Source organism: Ursus arctos, unplaced genomic scaffold (assembly GCF_023065955.2).
Source record: "Ursus arctos isolate Adak ecotype North America unplaced genomic scaffold, UrsArc2.0 scaffold_13, whole genome shotgun sequence".
Classification (NCBI taxonomy): domain Eukaryota; kingdom Metazoa; phylum Chordata; class Mammalia; order Carnivora; family Ursidae; genus Ursus; species Ursus arctos.
Genome location: NW_026622797.1, coordinates 32558686 through 32574133, shown reverse-complemented (window position 1 = coordinate 32574133; position 15448 = coordinate 32558686). Strand labels below are relative to the sequence as shown.

Below are 15448 nucleotides of genomic sequence, written 5' to 3'. Positions count from 1 at the left end.
CAAGTAAATGAGACAGGGTATATAAAGTACCTGGCACAGAGAAGAAACTTGAAAGAAATGATTGTCCACTGTTTTAGAAGAACCAGATTTTTAAAAACAAGATTACTTCCCCATGTCCCATTCAACCTACATAGGGTTACCTCAGAGATACTGCAGGTTCGATTCCAGACCACCACAATGAAGTAATTATCACAATAAAGAGATTCAAGTGAATTTTTTGGTTTCCCAGTGCATAGAAAAGTTAAGCTTACACTATTGTGTATAAATATTAAGTGTGCAATAGCATTATATCTTTAAAAAACCAACACACGCAACTTTATTAAATGATACTTTATTGCTAAAAAGCACTAATGATAAACTGAGCTTTCAGCAAGTCATAATCTTTTTGCTGGGGGAGGGTCTTACTTTGATGTTAGTGCTGCTGACTGATCGGGGTGGTGATTGCTGAAGGTTGGTGTGGCTGTGGCAATTTCTTCAAATAAGACAACAATGACATTTGCTGCATTAATTGACTCTTCCTTTCAAGTATGATTTTTCTGTAGCATATGATACTGTTTGATAGCATTTTGCCCACAGTGGAACTTCTTTCAAAACTGGAGTCAATCTTCCCCACCTCAGTCGGTACTTTAGCAACTAAATTTATGTCGCATTCTTAGTTCTTTTTTTGTCACTTCAACAATCTTCACAGTGTCTTCACCAGGAGTAAATGCCATCTCAAGAAACCACTTTCTTTGCTCATCCATCAAAAACAATTCCTCATCCATTCAAATTTTATTGTGAGATGGAAGCACTTCAGTTCTATCTTCAGGCTCCACTTCCAATTCTAGTTCTCTCGCTATTTGCACCACGTCTGTAGTGACTTCTACTGCAGTCTTGAATCCCTCAGAGTCATCCATGAAGGTTGGAATCAACTTTTTCCAAATTCTTGATATTTTGACTTCTGCCCATGAGTCACAAATGTTCTTAATGGCATTTAGAATGGTAAATCTTGGGGCACCTGGGTGGCACAGTTAAGCATCTGGCTCTTGGTGTTAGCTCAAGTCCTGATCTCAGGGTCATGAGATTCAGCCCCACATCGGACTCCACGCTCAGGGTGTCTGCTCAAAATTCTCTCTCCCTCTCCCTCTGCCTCTCCCCCTTGTGATTTCCTTCTCTCTCTTAAATAAATAAATAAATCTTTTTTTTTTTTTTTAATGGTGAATCCTTTCCAGAAAGTCTTTGATTTACTCTGCCCAGATCCGCCAGAGGAATCACTGTCAATGGCAGGTATAGACCTACTAAATATATTTCTTAAATAATAAGACCTGAAAGTCAAAATTACTCCTTGATCCATGGGCTGCAGAATGGATGTTGTGTTAACAAGTATGAAAACAACATTAATCTCATTGTTCTTCTCCATCAGAGCTCTTGGGTGACCAGGTGCATTGTCAATGAGCAGTAATATTTCGAAAGGAATCTTTTTTTCTGAGCAGTAGGTCTCAATAGTGGACTTAAAATATTCAGTAAATCACCTTGCAAACACATGAGCTGTCATCCAAGCTTCGTTGTTCCATTTATAAAACACGAGCAGAGTAGATTTAGCATAATTCTTAAGGGCCCTAGGATTTTTGGAATTGTAAATGAGCATTGACTTCAACTGAAAGTCACCAACTGCATCAGCCCCTAATAAGAGACTCAGCTTGTCCTTTGAAGCTCTGAGGCCAGGCATGGACTTCTCTCTAGCTATGAAAGACTTAGCTGGCATCTTCTTCCAATAGAAGGCTGTTTTGCCTATACTGAAAGTCTGTTGTCTAGCGTAGCCAGCATCACGAATGCTCTGAGCCAGACCTTCTAGAGAACTTGCTGCAGCTTCCACATCAGCGCTTGCTGCTTTGCCCTTCACTTTTCTGTTACGGAGACCGCTTCTGTCCTTAAACCCCATGAACCAACCTCTGCTGGCTTCATACTTTTTTTCTGCGGCTTCCTCCCCTCTCTCAACCTTCATAGAATTGAAGAGACTTTTGGCCTTGCTCTGGATGAGGCTTTGGCTGAAAGGAATGCTGTGGCTGGTTTGATCTTCTATCCAGACCGCTCAGACTTTCTTCCTATCAGCATCAGCAATAAGGCTGTTTCACTTTCTTATCATTAGCGTGTTCACTGGACCAACCCTTTAAATTTCTTTCAAGAATGTTCCCTTCTCATTCGCAACTTTGCTAACTGTTTGACACAAGAGGCCTAGCTTTTGGCCTATCTTGACTTCCAACATGCCTTCCTCACTAAGCTTAATCACTTCTAGCTTTTGATATAAAATGAGAAATGTGTGACTCTTCCTTTCGCTTGAACACTTAGGCTATTAATTGGCCTAATTTCAACACTGTTGTATCTCAGGGACTAGGAAAGCCTAAGGAGAGGTAGAGAGATGGGGAAAAGCTGGTTAGCAGAGCAATCAGAACACACAGATTTATTCAATACGTTCACTGTCATATGGGTGCACTTCATCAAGTCCCAAAACAACTACAATAGTAACATCAAAAATCAATGACCACAGATCACCATAACAAACATAGTAATGAAAAATTTGAATATATTGTTAAAATTACCAAAATGTGACACAGATACATGAAGAGAGCAAATGCTGTTGGAAAAACAGTGCAGACACGCTCAGTGCAGGGCTGCCACAAAAAGCTCATTTGTAAAAATCACAACATCAGTGAAATGCAAGAAAATGAGGTATACCTATAATCTCATTCATACTTCTTAAACAATGCATCCTGGGATTTTTGTTTATTTATTTGTTTGTTTAGAACATAGGTGACTATGTTCATTTTTTTCTTTGAAGATTTTATTTATTTATTTGACAGATTTTATTTATTTATTTGACAGAGAGACACAGCAAGAGAGAGAACACAAGCAGGGGAAGCGGGAGAGGGAGAAGCAGGCTCACCGCCGAGCAGGGAGCCTGACATGGGGCTCGATCCCAGGACCCTGGGATCATGACCTGAGACAAAGGCAGATGCTTAACGACTGAGCCACCCAGGAACCCCTGGTGACTATGTTTATAAAGCGAGAAATTTAGGGTTTATTTTAGTTGTCACTAAGTTTGTCACTCAGTCAACAGTATTTATTAACCTCCCATTGTGTATCAGGCACTTTTCTAGTCTCTGAGGGCATATTGGGGGAGTAGATAGGGAATAACTGAAATGTTTGCAGTTAGTGATACCTATACTAATTGTATGAATCAATATATATATATACACACACACAAATGAAGTATAGTGAACTTACACACAATTTTGAAACATATTGGAGTATTCTGCATAGTATGAAGGCCCTAGGGTTCTACTTCAGCTCTGCCAAAACTGATGCCATATCAGACAAGTAAACTAACATTAGTTTTCTCATCTATAGAACAAGAGATTTGAACTATGTTTCCTTTCAACTCTAAGATTTATGTATGGAAAGCTGTCTAAAGTCCTTTCCTGATTTTTAAAATCACTCATTACATATATTATTTCCTCCACTAATTCTGGGTGTGCATTATGCAAAAACAGTTTGGATTCTGAATTATCTCAGACAATAAAATTATTCATTGATTCACTCATTAAACATTCACTGAGCACCCTCTGTGTATAAATAACTATGCTAAGTTCTAGGTATAAAGTGGTCACCAAAACAATCTTGGTCCCTAAAAACAAAATAATAAGCAAACAAAAAAACCAATCTTAGTCCCTGACCTCATGGAATTTACTAGGTGTAGGAGGTAAGGAAAAAGTTTTTCGATTTTGGAGGAAAATAAAGAATTCAGTTTTTATAGGCTAAGTTGGAGAGGTCTGAGGTGCAACCCAGTAGAACGAGCATATGGAGGATTACCTAGGGAGATATCACCAGGCCCCTATTATTTAAATTCATGAGGCTAGATGTGGTCAAGTTGAATGAGCATATATAGTGTGAAGAAAAGAAATCACAGGTCTAAATTTTTAGGAAAGTTCTTCAGTTTAAGTTTTAACGATTGGGCATAAGAAGAGCTGCTAACAAAGCTGACTGAGAAGAGACGGGAAAGACAGAATGAAAACCAGGGTATAGCGTTCCAAGTGGAGGGAATGGTCAGCTGTATCAAATACAAACTAAGTAAAAGAAAGACCCACTGAATTTGGGGAAACTGGAATCACTGACGCACTTGGCGAACGCAGATTTAGCGGGCTGGCCGAAGCAGGACTGGAATGTGCTGAGAACTAACGGTGGGTAAACCAAGTTGGGACTATGAGTGGACAATATCACAGAGAAAAGCTGTGCTAGTTGGAAGGAAATACAGGTTTGGCAGATTTGGGGGCCATTGTGTTTCTGCTTTTTAGTGTGATTGTTTTCTTTTTGTTTTTGTTTTAAGATGTGTGATATCAGGGCTGAAGGGAGGTTGAAGATGAACAGGAGAGAAGGAGAGAATTGATGGGTGAGGACTGTTAGGCACTGACAATGTAATCCAACGGAGAAAGGACGGATTGGTCCCCCACACTTTAAAGACGCTAAAAGTGCTGGAAGTATGCGATGGGTTTAGGGCGGATAAAGGAAAAAGGCAGCATGGTAGAAAGTGTAGGGGCCAGATTATGGGACAGGCTCAAATCCAACTTCTTCCATTTACTAGCTTGCTCAAGTTATGCTGTTTCTGGACTTCCAATTTCTTCATCTCTAAAACAGAGGGAAAGTATTACTTACGTTATAGATTTGTTTTGTGAATTTTAAGTGAGTTAACATTTATAAGAGCACTTAAAAATATCTGGCAGATACCAAGTGCTGAGTAGGTGGTAGTTACCACTGTCTTTGTGGGATGATAAAGAGGATCCTGTTTGATGACTTCTACATTCTTCATGACATGGGACAAATATAAAAACATTGATCATCTCTCTAAACTCAAAGTCGTGCAAATAAACAATGAGAAAACTTTTTTTCCATTAACTTGCTAAAGATTTAAAAACTGTACTAGCCCCTATTGGCAAAGGCGAGTGAATCAGGCCTGTCTCTCCACGTCTGGTGCAAGCAGAAGGTGCACATCCCCTCCAGGAGGCAATCTGGTCATATGAATCACAAGATTTTGTTATGCCAGTGGCACAGAGGTCCTCAGAGGAGGCTGCGTGCTGTAGGAGGGGGTGGGAAGTCCTGCCCCCGAGAAAGCTAGTTAGTTACATTTGACTCCATCCCCAGCTCCCTGATTGGTGAAACTCCCGAGTCCTCCCCCTGGTTCTTGTTAATTCCTAGGTTTATGCTCTGTGGTGTAATTGGCCTCAGGCTCCTGTGTTTGTATGCTGTCTTTGTTTCTCTTTCCAACAATTCAGCTTCTTCACAAGTCTCCAAAAGAAATCCACTAAGAGGGAGGGGTCACATCCTTAGAGCACAGTCTTACATCTTATTTCTCTCTCTTATTCCCCACCCCTCATTACCTCAGGGGATTAAGAATTCTTCTCTGTTGTGCAGAGCATTTCAGCTCTTCCAAATTTCCAATTTCATAGTTGCGTACTAAAGCCTTCAGCGCATGTACGAGGGTACTCTAAGACCTAATGTGACTGCAAGGGTTGTCGGTGGCAAAATTTTACTACTACCTCAGCAATTCCACTTCCAGAACGAAAGAAACAACCAAATACTTATTTCAGTATTACAATCGCCAAAATATTGTAAACAATTTAAATCCTCAACAAAAGGGTTAATAAATCATAATATATGTCATACAATGGAATGTTAAACAACTATTAAAATGCCATTTTGAAAAGCATTTATATAGGGAACTTCTCACAATACATTTTTTTAAAAAAATACGTTGAGGTACACAGAATAAAACAACCAAAAAGAGGTAGCCTCTAATGCCCCTTCCCATCAACACTTTAATAAAGGTTATAAAATTTAAGCAATGCAGAAAGTTACAAAATGGAAAGTGAAAAGTCTCATTTCCCTCCTTCCCCTCCCCTACCACCCTCTCCAAATGAACAATTGCTTATACACTTCCTAATTTTAAAAAGCATAAATCTGCATAAATTCACATCAATCTTTATTTTAATTTTACACAAAAGAGAGTATAAAATTTACATTGTTTTATAACTTTGTATACTTATGCATTTTAGAGATCTTTCCATAACCAGCATATATATGTATATATACACATTTTAAAATATGACATAGATATTATCCCACAGTGTTCCATCATATCGATTTCCTCTAATTTATTTGACAAGTACCCTATTTTGGGAAACTCTGGGTGCCATATTTTCTTCCAGAAGATTATGCCAATTTACACTCCAATTTATAGAGTTTTCCCACATTTTTATTGCATCCGTACTGAGTATCATTAAAATTTACAATATATATTTAAAAGGGGGAAAAAACCCCAATATAAAAATGTAAATAAAGTCATTCAACTTCCAGTTAATGAGCAACTACTATGTGAATTTAAAAATCATGACATGGTACTACACTGCGTATAACAGAAAGATTAGGGAGATAGGGTTCTCAGTCTCTATCTTCAATCTAACAATCTGGAGGGGAAGGGGAAGATGTAATCAAGTGACAGTAATACAAAAAGGAAAGAAAAGAAAAGGGAGAAATAATTGTCATACTAAAACTAAAATGAGGAGCAGAGCATGGAGGAAGAAATGATTTCTCTCCACTGGGCTAAGGAGAGTCTTAGCACCTAATGGTGCGTTTTTATTTGGGGTTTAAAAACCCTAACAGCTACAATTTGTTTACGCTTTGTACGTACCAGGCACTATGCTGATTTACTTTAAGTGCATTTTCTAATTTAATCTCCATAACAATCCGAGGTGAATAAGATTTGCATCGCCATTGTATAGATCAGGAAACGGAACCCAAGCAAGATTAATTGCTTAATGTCACACAGTTGTTGCCATATACCTTCCCTGTACAGCTCATTTAATTCTCATAATGTTCCTCTGAGGTAAGCACTGTTATTACCCCTTTTACAGGTGATAAAAATAAGGCATGGAGGACTGAAGTTATTTGTTCAAGGTCACAGGACCTATAAGTGGCCCGGCAGGGACACACACGGGGGTGATCTGATTCAGAGCCCCTTTGTTGATTCCCAGTGGGAGGGGATGGTCTGGGGAGAGGCATTCGAGGAGGACAGCCCTGCGTGAGCATTTGTGTGTGTGCCCGCGGATCGAGGGCGCTCCAGTGAGCCAGACTCTGGAAGCACAGGACCAGTAAGGGAGTTGTTCACGAGGGGCTGAACTGGTGCGCGTGGGAGCGGAGTGAGTAAGCAGGAATGAGACACGTTGCAGGGGTAGAATAGAGCAGACCCAATGACTAATCGGGTGCCTCAATCACAGCCCTCTCAGCCTTCACTTCTCTACACTAAAATCGGAGCTCAGAGGCCACCTTAACATTCCTTTCCCCTGGGGTTATTTTAGTGGCCTGTTTAGGGATCTTCTGTTAGCATCACAATAACTTTTGTGCAGAGTGGTCTGGAGAAAGGAGGATGCTCATGAGCTTTGCAGCTCAAATAGTTCTCCCTCCCTCAATCATGCACCAGTCATGAGGTCAGGGGGGTAGGTATCAAGCCGGTTGCAAGAGAAACAGCTTACTACCGTCCAATAGTTTCTAACAGGGATGAAGAGGTCTGTCCTACTGACATCATTTCCGATTTTCCTAACACCTGTTCTGCAGCATTCAACACACGGGATTATTCCCTCCCTGAATTCTTCTCTGCTACTAACTTCTGCAATACTCTTCTTACTGATTTTCCTCTGTGGAGAGCAAGATGGAGTCACTCACGTCAAGCAGTGACTTATGTCGAACAGTGACGTCAGCAGCCAAGGGCAAGGCAGCCAAGACCAGAGGTCTCTGAAAGCAGCCCGGGCTGATGACACCCAGAACGGACCGCCGGCACAACCAGAGGAGGACTGCAAAGGCCCAAGACTGATGAAACTCCTGCAGAAAGGGAGGATTTTTGCAGCAACTGTCACAGTCTCCAGACGCGGACCCGTTTACGTCTGACCACATCAAAGAGGCAACTGCTATCGAAGGTTCTGCCCGATTGATCTCTGAACATCACAGAGATCTCCACTGCTTGAACAGAATAAGGGGCACCTGCCTACGAGCTCTGACCGGGACCAGACCGAGGCCTCACCTCAACTGCGCGCGCATGGACCGACTTCGCGTTTGGTTCCTTAACGTCTCACCCCTTGTTGCATCTTGTTTGTTATGTGACCTTGTATTGTGCTTCGCTTGGTGGGACGTATATGAAGACAAGTTAAATGCGCAGCAAAATGCCACGGCCTTCGGAATCCAGAATCTGCTGTTAACCTTGCTTTATGACTGAACAAAGCTGACACTCTGGAAAGATGCAACTTGAACGCGCGCCTTCATAGCGGGCTTGGAACGTCCTCCTCCCTCTCTGACTTGCCTTTCCATTCCCCCTGCACGTGGTCTGTTCCTTCGCCTGCCTCTTACAGGACCACGTGCCCCACGGTTTCTTCAGCAGCCTTCGATCCTCGCTCTGTCTGCCTCTGGTACAGTCTCAAATAAATTCACTTAGAATCTTTCAACTGTCAATTCACAGAAAGAAGAGGACCTGAACCTCTTCACTTATTTCACTGTTTTCATTCAGAAGAACATCATTAAGCTTGTAGCATTCTTACAGCTTTGGCTATAACTCATTTCTGAGAAGGTCGCTGGGTCGATTTCACCTACCTACTTTTCTCAGCAGATCTGAGGACTCACTCCGTGACTATATTCACGCGGAAGCGTCTGACTGCACTGCTTTCGGCTACTATGTGTCAACACTTCATTTGGCCCAATCTAGTTACTAGTAATCTGTACCAGTACCTCCCAACTTTTACAACACACTGGAATCACCTAAGGATCCTTAAAAAGAAATACACCTTGCCTCCACTCCAGACAGGCTGTTTTAATTGGTATGGGGTGGGACTTAGACACTGGACTTTGAAAAAGCTTGCCATATGATTCTAATATGCAACAAATTTGGGAACTACCACCCTCTTTGGGGGGTCCCACCCCCAGTTACTCATTGGAAGCACTTAGGAAGTTTCTTTAAAAAGATACGGATCTCTGGGTGCTACCTTAGGCCTCAGCCAGTGGGACTCCGCAATCTACTTCGTGTAAGTCTCCAGGTGAACAGATGCTGAGACTAACTCCCTGCCGTGTACGCAACTTGCCGTGGGCCTTTATGGCTGGATTACTACTGTCTTTATTCCAGTTTTTTGAATGACACCATAATATAACTGGCCCCTTCTATCCTGAGAATGGTCTAGAGCTTCTGTTCTGATCCATGTTTTGTGCTCGAATCATATACACAAGATTCCAAAGACATTTGGCTGTCATCCCACGTGCACTTCATTTTCAACGATGGCCAAAATTGAACTCATCCATTTTTTAGTTTGTGTTGCATTTGTCTCTCTGCCTCATCCGGGTGAGCATCACCCTTACCCACACTGGTGGACAAGTCCCAAGTCTAGCCACCATCTCCGAATTCTCTTCTCTTAAGCCCACAGCTAATAGTAACCAAGTCCGCTGCACTAAATTCGATCCTGTTGGTTCTCTCCATTTTGTAGATTATAAGCTTGTTCAGATCCGAACTATCTCCCAATCAGAGCACTGCTAATAACCTAACTGATCTTCCTGCCGCTGGTGTCCTGACTGCTAATCTCAGGTTTCTTTCAGTTCTTTAGGGCTACTTACATGAACTTTAGAAAATGCAAATCTGATTTTATCACAGCGCTGCTTAAAATCTTTTAATGGCTCCGCCTTGCCATTTGAGTAAAATTCAAACTTTTTAGCTCACAGAGCCCTTCCTGAATTTTGACTCCAGCCTCAGTCCCTCAGGACAAAGTTTCTCTTTCCTGTGAGTCACCTGAGGCCCCTCTCCAGACCTGAACCACATTTCATGGAGGAAGAGCTCTAGATATCTAATATTTAACAAGCCTTGGGTGATTCTGCTGATTTCATAAGATTGAGAAACACAGCCCTCAGACACGCCCATTCCACTTGTCATTTAAGAGAGCCAATTTGCGTGAGCCTTCCTGAATAAACTACACTATGTCATGTCTTTACTGTGTCATTTCCACCTGGCTCACTTCTTATCCCTCAACGTTCCCTCATGGGGTGGAGTAGTCGCCTGACTCTTCAGATGCTCTTCTTCTGTATTTCTAGAACACCTCCTGCCCCTCCCTATTCCACCATTTCCCACCTTGTTATTTTCTTATCTAGCTTCCCCACTAGAATTTGAATTCCTTGATGGTAAATACTAGGTCTTGGGTTTTTTTTTTCTCTTTTTATCCCCAGATTCCAGCATAATGTTTTGCATAATAAATGTTTGTTGAATGCATTAAGAGAAAATGAAAACAGAGGAGTCCATTATTAAGTAAACAGGGCTGTCAAAAGCCTCGCAGATTTAGCAATACAGACAACTACCAGAATTTGAATTTAAGGCTGGAGGTCCTATCCTACAATTTAAAATACAATAGATAGACACAGAGAGAATCATAGCGTAAGTACAGTGTCAGTCAAAAATTTTAATTTCGAGTAGTAGACACTGATACAGGCTGAATGGAATAGAAAAGGAATTTATTGAAAGGTTATTGGGAAGCCCACAGAATTTCCAGGAAGACAAAAATGCCAGGCTTTGAAAACAGGCAGGAACAAAGGAAGGCTAAGCAGCTACAATCACAGCCCCGGCTGAACAATGGAGGCTGCCGCTCTCCCACCTGTCTCTACCAGCACAGGGCACGACGCAGCCGTTGGCACGGCTTCTAGTAACTGTTGCTGCGGCTGCTGCCTCTAAAATGAATTCTCCACTTACCTCTTCTTTGCCTCCCTCACCGCGGATTCAAATCTCAGAAGGGTTCTAGTGACCGGACAAGTTTAGGTCTGGGTGTGTGTGAGAGAGGGGTGCAGCGAAAGCACGCTTCCAGACTTCTTAGCACCCGCGTGTGTGAGCAGCAAAGGTTGAAAGCTTGGAGAATTCTTCAGATAAATGCAGGTGTTCAGATGCTGGATAGACCATTTAAAACATCAACAACAACAAAAAAAACCTTGTTTCTAATTTTATACAGTATTATAAAATGGTAAAATTAATTAAACTCCTAGGGTTCTGTTAGATTAATTTCTAAGTAAAATAACAACATGCATTACATACGTGTGTGACATCAGACTCAGGTCTTCAGGCAGCAAACACTGCAGCATGCGTTTCCTCTAGGACTCCTGGAGAATGAATAGGAATCCGGAGGGAAAAGTGAGGTTCCACACACTGGGGATAGAGAGGACAGGTGTGGGCTCAAGGGTCTGTGTCAAGAGCTCTCAAGAGTAACCGGGGAGGTGGAATTGAAGCCAAAGAGTGTGCAAACAAGATTGGTTGAAGATGTCGCCTCAGACATGGGGAGAGTATTCGAGGTTAATTAGTTCATTTAAAATGTTATGTCTTTGTTTTTAATTAAAGAAACATCTTCTTTGTAAAAAAAAAAAAGAGTATATAATTTTAAAAATGTAAGAGATATTGAAAAATACAAATAAGAAAGTTTAAACAATCACCTCAAATCCTGCCCCTGAGAAATAACCCTCAACACTAGGGGCACATCATTCTAACCATCTTTCTGCATATGCTTACAGAAAGAAGCATCTGGACTGCCACGTTACACTGCTGCGGGGGTTACCATTCACGTAGAATGCATATGTCAAAGGTAGAAATGGAATGGATGGATGGATGGGTGGATGGGCTTTTGTTACACGGTTTCATTTTAATAAAAGTAGCAGTTTTAATTTTAATTAATAGAGGAAAAAGTTAAAGAAATTGATGACTTCTAATATGTTTCTTCATCACAAAATACGTAATTTCCTCTTTAAAAAACCTAACATTAAAAAATAAGAGATGGAAATTGTTATTTTTTTGTTTCAACCGGTGTTTGGGTTTAGACACTGTCAACAGACTCACTGCGATGAGAGATGAGAACATCAGCACTCTGACACTTCTTGTAACCTGCTCCTCTCAATTTTGCCATGTCTGTGAATTGTTTTACTTTTATACTGCCAAAACGTCCTGTAGTTATATTTGGTTGCTATTTCCCAGTATTTTCTATGGAAATGGATTAATTGTTCAGCACATGCTCTTTCACCATCTACTTATCCATTCGTCAGTCTTTGATTTTGATTCATTTTTTATTACAGTTCAATTTTTGTCATCACCATCAAATGAATATATTTCTCTTTGCAAGAAAAGCTAAGTGTGTTATATTCCTGAGTTCTTTCTTGTTTAAATATGTTTGTTTTTACTTACATGACACCATGCCTGGAAAAATGTTCTTTGGTCCTGCTTTCTTTTACTTCAGAACTCTTTACATTTCTCCATGGTCTCTGGCATTGAATACTGCTGTGGATAGAAGTGTGATGCCAGTCTTTTTTTTTTTTCCCCTTTGTAGGTTATTTGGTTTTTTTGGCTTAGATATTATTATTATTTTTATACTTTCAAATTCAACAAGTAAACCAGAAGTTTCCTGGAGCTAAGAATTCCTTATTATTCTTATTACAATTTGAGGTATAGTTATTGCTCTTGTGACCTTGGCAGTCCTGAGAAACAGTCTCCCAGCAACTTCGAAAAGTTAGGGATATGAGTGTGTCAAGAAGAATGCCAGATGCTCTCGCTGATCCTGATTTTGTTTCTAGGTCCATTCCCTTTGGGTTTTGTTCCTTCTTATAGTCAAGTAAGTTCCCATTGCTCTTCTTGGATAGCTTGAAGTGACTCTTTGCGCTCAACAGTTGCTGGAAAGATGGTGATGGAAAGAAGTAACAGGAGTAGAAATTATTGTTACTATGGAAGAGAGTTGGAGGGTTGGAGTAAGTTCTGGACACAGCAACTGTGGTAGACCAGATGTATTGTCTGGAAAATGAGTTTTATGAGATTCTTTCTGCCTGGCCAATGGCCTGTGATTTGCCATAGATAGATATGGATAGAAGGATACGAACAGAATTTTCTTTCTAGAATGAGTAGATGAAGTAGCTGGGATTCCATGAAGGCAAAATACTTCTGCATAGACCTCCCATGCAGAAATAATGTGTGTCATTTTGGTGAGGGAATCCATTTCCACCAAGATGATCTTGTACTTTAGGAAAGAAAAGGGGAGCAGCCAGTGATAAAATACCTGGTGATATTATCCCAGAGGCACTTGTGGGTCAAGGGGCTGGAAATAATTATTCCAGACCCTCAGACCTACATTCCAATGTGCATGTGACGTAGGAGTTCATGTATTGGACACAAAAGTTAGAGTCACCAGAAATTCCAAAGGATCACTTCAAATGCCATGTGGCTGCACATGGCAGAAGCACAGTATTTGTGGGTGTGCAGCTCCTGCCAACACATCTATCTAGTTGTTCTGGTTAAGAAGTCTCTCACCTATCACTGGACCGTACCGCTGGAGGTTCCGGATCTTGAGCAAGTGCTGTGCGTACAGGCGTTGGTTGACTTTCCTTGTGTCATCCTCCTTAACTCTGACTGAGGCTGAAAGATCACAAAAGGTTTGCATTGGAACATTTCCTGCGATAGGCTGGTCTTGTGCTTTATAGAGCAGTGTGTCTGTGTGGTTGTCAGAGCTCCTGTCTCTCATTACCAATACAGAGAGCAAAACAGAGCTCCCCCTCCCCAGAAGCAAGTCAAGTTCTCAAGGTTGCCTGAGCTACTCACAGCCTATAAGTCAGGTGAGGACCTATCTCAGGGTACTGAGCCCCTTTAATTTAGTGTCCTGCCAGAGTGCCTTTAATTGTCAGTAGTTCTTTTTCCCTCATTGAGGAGTTAGTCTTGGCTGCATGAACTTCCCTGAAGAAGAGAAACAGGTCAGTTGCATTGGAATCCTCTTTATGCCCCAATAGTATTCACAAAGATACTAGAAAGTGAATTTAGATCAGAGATGTCAAACTATAAGCCTATAGTGTGAAATCAGCCTACAGGCACATTTTCTCTGACCAACATAGCGTTTGCCTGTATATAAAGACTGCATAAAGGGCACCAGGGTGGTTCAGTCCGTTAAGCGTCTGCCTTTGGCTCAGGTCATGGTCACAGGGTCCTGGGATTGAGCCCCGCATCGGGCTCCCTGCCCAGTGGTGTGTCTGCTTCTCCCTATGCCCCTCCCCCACTCGTCTTCTCTCCCTCTCTCTCTCAAATAGATAAATAAAATCTTAAAAAGAAAAGACTGCATACTTTTTAAAAGTTAGTTACCTATTTTTAAAAATTTGGAAATGTCCTGTAAATGTTCAGATTTCTATCTTTTCTAATAAAGTGAGAGCTATGACGATCACACCAAGTGTGCATTTCCAATGGCAACAGCAGATCCAGAGCTGCTAAGGAGAGCCAAGAAGCAGGTGTCCTCTTGACACAGGGCTATGCTCCCCAGGTCACCAGGGTCCCCACCAGTTATTACCCTTCTGACACACAGGCCCCGTGTCGGTTCGCAGTTATGGTTACGCCGGAACTTTTGTTTTTCTTGCAGTGGAGTCAAGAGGAAAAGGACATATTTCCTAGGTGTTAACTTATGTGACCTCATACATGAAGACACACAAGACAAACCAAGAGGACAGCGGAATTCTTTTTCCTGGCCTGCCTCACTCATTGATATGACCTGATGGGAACCTCCGAGCATCCAAGTTTAGGTCTGTTTATTTAGAAGGGCAAGGTGGAGCAGGTAGGCCAAGATCAGGATGTACGTGAACATGATGGTTAGTTATGGAAAAGCGCAGTTCCTTTCATGTGATCAGTCCTTACCTTTGTCATGTAGATTTATTGCTTAGGAGTAGGGATGAGACTGGTGGGGGGGGGGAAGTCAATGGTAATCAGGGACTGTTGGTTGTCTTTAATTGTTTGCAGTCACGTATAGCTTTCTGAGTTTCCTCCCTGAGTTTTATTATTATCAAATTATGATGTGATTTATTGCAAGTTCCCTGCTTACTCTCCATGCCTGAACTACTATACCAATTAGCAGTTTTTGTGTGAGCCTCACCAATGACTGTAGGCTAAGCATCCTTAGGAGCCATGGTTCTAAAAGCATCTGAGTTCTATACCAGCCAGCCACTTTGCAACGATGCAGCCATGTGGACTATTATCCTTGTATAAATATGAGTTGTCACCTCACTTTCCTTGGTCCAGCTTTCAAGTTTCTTATGGTTTTTAAAATCATTTTTAAATTTATCTTGGAATGACTAATACATTCCCTTGGTTCAAATTCAAAAAGTAAAAAGGGTATGTAGTGAAACATCTTCCTCCCACACCTGTCCCTCAATTATCCAGTGCTCTTCATTGAAGGCAAATAATATTACCAGTTTCTAATATAGTACTTCAAAAATTATTTATGCAAACATTTCTCAAAGTGTGATGTGTGGACCCCTGGGGGTTCTCAAGGCGCATTGAGGGGTTCTGTGAGATCAAAGCCATTCATACTGATAATTTGACATCATTGGCCATTTTCACTGT

The 15448-nt window shown here is 41.3% G+C and overlaps 1 pseudogene; it reads right to left on the bottom strand.

Moving 5' to 3' along the window:
- Positions 1–374: 374 nt before the first annotated feature.
- Positions 375–13592, bottom strand: LOC113259671 (tigger transposable element-derived protein 1-like; annotated as a pseudogene).
- Between the last annotated feature and the right edge of the window lie 1856 nt (positions 13593–15448).